The sequence below is a fragment of the Arachis duranensis genome, chromosome 10, assembly GCF_000817695.3.
Source record: "Arachis duranensis cultivar V14167 chromosome 10, aradu.V14167.gnm2.J7QH, whole genome shotgun sequence".
NCBI lineage: Eukaryota > Viridiplantae > Streptophyta > Magnoliopsida > Fabales > Fabaceae > Arachis > Arachis duranensis.
This window is the reverse complement of record NC_029781.3, coordinates 93,308,161-93,314,387: the sequence shown is the minus strand read 5'-3', so window position 1 is coordinate 93,314,387 and position 6,227 is coordinate 93,308,161.

The window sequence follows — 6,227 nt, the reverse complement described above, 5'->3', positions numbered from 1 at the left end:
TAACATTCTTTAATACAAGCTTCGTTTCTTTTTCTTAATTATTATTAATATTTTTATTCTTTTCTTCTCTAATTATAAATCTTCTTATAATAATTTTTTGATCGAATATTTTTTTAGTCTAATAAATTTTTTCTCTATTTTTTGTCAAAAATAATTTATATTAGAAAAAAAGATAAAAGTAAATTTTAAGATTCAAATTTAAATAAGATGTGCAAAGGATAACTATTGAATTCATTTGGTCGATTTAAACACTTTGTATTATCGTCATTGAAAATTTTAAATACTATTATAAAATTCTAGATATTTTTATTTTATTGTTCTTAAATTACATATTATACCGTGTATTTGAAGAGTTTCATCTTTTTAAAAATAAGTGTGACATTATATACTTTTTTAGATACAATAAATGAATAATAAGGTTAAAGTGAGTAACAAAATTGATTATATAATAAGATACAAATTTTTAGTTTCAAAATAAATGTTCACTCTATTTTTATCTTTTATTTTATTTTTTATAATTTTTTTTATTTTTTTAATTAATTATGATTGTAATAATTCATCATAAATTTGTGTTTTATAAAAAAAATTTATCAATCATAAAATACAGAAGACTTAACCAAAAAATTTAAAAAATATTGATTAATCACAAAATAAAAAATTATGAATTGTGCTTTAATTATGTTATAAAATACAAATTGGAGCTATTTAAAATTAGTTTTTTACCATTAATATTAACTTAAATTATAATAAGGTAAAAACTAAAAATTGTATATAATAATTTAATTTTATTATTTATACTACCAAAATTATTCTTTAATGTATTATATCCTATTTATTTTTATTCATTGATAATCTTTAGTTTTCTATTTTCAATAAAAATTTGAATTGATTAAATAGATTATTTTTTAATTAGTAATATAATTATTGTAATATTTACTTTGTTCAGTAATATTTTTTTTAATTTATTTAATCTGAATAATCATCTCTTTCTTATTTTATGCTAATTTAACTAATTAAAGTTAATAAATTTCAGCTATTTTAATTCTTGCAACTTTTTATTATAATAATGTATTTCTATTAATGTATTAATATTATTTTTTTCTCTTTACATGTAATTTTGTTGTGCATTAACTTTGTTTATTTAATGAAAAATATACTCAAGTTATTTCTATTAATGTATTAATATAATTTTAATATTTATATGTCACTAATAATAATATATAATATATCTAATTGTAAAAAATTTACTATTTTTTATACGATTAAATTAGACATATTTATATTCAATTTATTTGATTATTTAATTAAAATTAATTACATTAAAAGATTATATTAAAATTATGGTAGACTAATTATATTATTATTAATCTATTATATTATATAAAAATCAGATGTCTGCATTTAATGATGGAGCTGACGTGGTATGCTTAGTGTTTCTTAAATTAATTATTTTAATTCATTCAATATAATTTATTACGATGACTTAATTATTTCACCTAATTAATTTGATTAAATATTTAAATATTAATATAATTTATTATATTATATATGTATTAATAAAATATTTATATATGTCTTAATGTATTAATTAAATATTATATACGCACAGAAAAATAAATACAAAGATGATTTATATAATATTGATAATATTATATTAGCACCGTAATTTTTTTGTTTTGATATTATATAGTATTGGTAATGATAATATTATTATATAGTATTATATAAATTTTTTATATACACACAAACTTTTTCTCTACTGCTCTCTTACTCTTTCTAATAATAATAAGTACAGTTTAATTTAGTTAGAAGTTCTTTATTTTATAGTCTTCTATAAAATAATCTTTTTATCACTTTGAATATTTTAACTCTTTTTTTTCTTTTTTTTCTCTTTACATGTAATTTTTTTGTGCATTAATTTTATTTATTTAATGATAAAATATACTCATGTTAATTCTATCATATAATAGTTTATTTCTTTCCTATATATTTTGATTTATATAGTTACTATTGATCTTACTGTTTTTGATCTTGCTGTTTTCGTTTTCTTGAATTGTTCTTTATTTTTTTATGACTTGATAATTTAAAAAAAAAAGAAGCAAAGAACAGAAAAAAAGATGGCCAAAGACAAAGGTTAGAAGCCTAAAGCAGCACCATCATTCCTCAACATTATTATTAATAATATGAACTTTATTATTTCTTTTCTAACATTCTTTAATACAAGCTTCGTTCCTTTTTCTTAATTATTATTAATACTTTTATTCTTTTCTTCTCTAATTATAAATCTTCTTATAATAATTTTTTGATCGGATATTTTTTTAGTCTAATAAATTTTTTTCTCTATTTTTTGTCAAAAATAATTTATATTAGAAAAAGAAAGATACAAATTAAATTTTAAAATTCAAATTTAAATAAGATGTGCAAATGATAATTATTGAATTCATTTGGTCGATTTAAATACTTTGTATTATCGTCGTTGAAAATTTTAAATACTATTATAAAATTCTAGATATTTTTATTTTATTGTTCTTAAATTATATATTATACCGTGTATTTGAAAAGTTTCATCTTTTTAAAAATAAGTGTGACATTATATACTTTTTTAGATACAATAAATGAATAATAAAGTTAAAGTGAGTAACAAAATTGATTATATAATAAGATACAAATTTTTAGAATTTCTAGCACAATTAACAAATTTTTAGTTTCAAAATAAATGTTCACTCTATTTTTATCTTTTATTTATTTTTATAATTTTTTCTTGATTTTTTTAATTAATTATTATTGTAATAATTCATCATTAATTTGTGTTTTATAAAAAAAATTTATCAATCATAAAATACAGAAGAGTTAACCAAAAAATTTAAAAAATATTGATTAATCACAAAATAAAAAATTATGAATTGTGCTTTAATTATGTTATGAAATACAAATTGGGACTATTTAAAATTAGTTTTTTACCATTAATGATAACTTCAATCATAATAAGATAAAAAGTAAAAATTGTATATAATAATTTAATTTTATTATTTATACGTATTATCATCGTTGAAAATTTCAAATACTATTATAAAATTCTAGATATTTTTATTTTATTGTTCTTAAATTATATATTATACCGTGTATTTGAAGAGTTTCATCTTTTTAAAAATAAGTGTGACATTATATACTTTTTTAGATACAATAAATGAATAATAAGGTTAAAGTGAGTAACAAAATTGATTATGGTAGACTAATTATATTATTATTAATTAATTATATTAAAAGATTAAGATTATGATAGATTATCATTATTTTATTAATTTTTATTTTTTGATATTAATTCAGATGTTTAGCTTCTTTTTATTATCATTTTTTATTCTCTTATTCTATGTGTTTATTCCCATAAATTTTGCTAAATTAAATAAAGTACTGTATATCTTCTTTTTATTCTTCTTTTATATACACATAAAATTTATTAAATTATTTCTCTTTCATGTAATAATTTTTTTCTCTTCTATTTATATTTCTTTCCTTCAATATTTTATTGGTTCTTATTTTTCTAAATTTTATTTTAATTTATGTATTTGTTCTTACTATACCTAATTTTTTTTATTTATGTGCAATATACATTCTTATATAGTTATAGAAATATGATTTGATTCCATTAACTTGCCAAATTTTTTTGAAAAATCTAAAGCTAAAGCACAAAAATATATTTATAGATATTTTACTTTAATTTTTTAAAAATATAATATTTTTTGTCATATTTGTTGGAATTCTAAGTTAAATATGAATATTAATTTTTGAAATAGAATAAATATATTTAAAATTTTTTTCATCTAAAAATAATATTCTATTAATATTAGAATTATTTAGATGAATAAGTAATAGGGAATATAGAATTATTTAGGATGGATAGAACTAAGTACATCTTTTTATTGAAAATATGAATTTAAAAATATTATATTCAATTCTCAATAGTCAACTTCTCATTGAACCATTGCATTTTCAAAAGATTTTTGAAAAAATAAAATAATTTTAGGTGTATAATTTTTGTAAAAAATTAATTAATTTAAGATATTTATTATTGTTGATTAAAAAGTAAATTGAAATGACAATTTAATATTTCTATACTCTTAAAATATTATTTATTTATTTTTCTAGCATTCTTTATCATCAAATGATCACATTAATATAATTTAATTCAATAAAATTATTTATTATCATTTGATTGAGTAAAATTTTTATTTTAACTGAAAATTTTAGGATTTCTCAACTTCAAGATCATCCATGTTAAATCATTAAAAAATATAACTAAGAGCATCTCCAACAGAAAGGAAATTAGGGTTCGGTTACTGTTGTGTCATAGAGAAAAAAGAATTGGAGCATTGGAGTGGATTCAAAGTGAGTTCTCTCCCTAATTTCAAGAAGGAGTCCCTCTAAATGGGGACTCCCATTATCCAATCAACACTTGCCATTTGGCAAGTTATGTAAAAAATAAATAATTATATAAAATGATAATTAATTAAATAATAGTTAATTATATGAAATATTGATATTTTTATTTAATTGATAATTTATATTAATTATTTAACAATGTGAATTATTTAATTTACGATTATAATTAATATATGTATTATCAATAAATATATTAAGAAATAATAATTTTCTAACAATCTTCTACTTGGGTTATAAATATATATTTTCCTGAGATAACCTCTTATAAATTTGATGCGAAAATCTGAATGTTATTTCTCTTATTACTTTAATAATTTGGTCTACCTCATATATTAGTTATGAAATTACCGAAACTTTTATCACATTAGTGTCACAACAAAATCACGATGATCCCATACTAAAATACTCAACCACATAGATCAAATTTGGATGAGAAAATTTAAAAAATTACATGCAAAAATGATCTCATGCATGTCTATTTTTAACTTGAATAAAAATTCTATTTTATTTGATGACAGACTCAGATAAAACTGCAACAGCAGTAACGTTCGGGCTCATAGCAAAGGTGACTAAGTGATGATTCTGTGGAAGAAAAAGAGAAGAATTTAATATACTCACAATGAGAGAGAGAGAGGGGGGGAATTTACCTATAGAGAAAAGGAACTCGGCAGGAGAAATGTGGCGACGGGCTCAACAGCGACGGTAACGGGATGAGCAGCGATGATGACATAAGCTGTGAATAGTGAGTCAGTGACAGACCTAGAAAAATTTAGTAATGGGGACAAAAATATAATAAAACTTAGGTATAGATATTTTTTTGCTTTCCACGATACTCAACAAGTTAAGGACTCATCTGTCATGAATTTGAATTTCATTTAAGAATTTATAATTGGCCGGCAATGAGTTGCTATACATACAAGACAGAATTCGATCCCTCAATACTTACTTAATCGGACGACTAAGTTGATCACTTGACCAATCTAAATTGGTTTAGATATATTCAAAATTTAAAATTAGAACTATCTAATACATATTGATAAGAACTAGAAATATACACACAATCATTATTATAATATTTAAAATAATAAAAATATAATTTCATACACATAGTATAATATTTAAAATAACAAAAAATATTTATAAGGACTTTTTTTTTATTTTTAACATGACTAAATATTATTTTTTATATATATTTTTAAACAATTATTTTACTTTTTATTATCTCATATTTAATTATCAAATCTACTTATTATAATTTTTATAGTATAAATAAATTTTTTAACCAAAATAATTACAGTATATTAATACATAGATAATATATTTTTTTAACCAAAATAATTACAGTATATTAATTATCACTAATTTTTTAGTGTATTTATTTATTTTTCATACTAAATCAAATTTAACAATATAATTATTATTATGTGTTAAGTTTAACAAAATATTTTTTAACATAAAATACAAAAGAACTATTTATATTTTATTTTGAGACAAATATAATATAATAAGTGGTATATATGTATATAAGTATTAATTTAAAAAAAATGTGGGGGCAAATGCCCCTCTATATTAAACGTGGGTCCATTCCTAGCTGTGAAGGAAGATGGGAGTTGTGAATAGGTAAGCGGCGATGGACTCAGCAACAACATGACCGGAGCTATGGAATTTTTTTGTGAAGAAGTCGAGAAGAAGAAGATTTTAGGTGAGGGTGACTGAGTTTATCTTGCATGGCTATAGAGTATAGACTGAAGCTATGAATCATGTGTGATATGAGGCAAATCCTAATT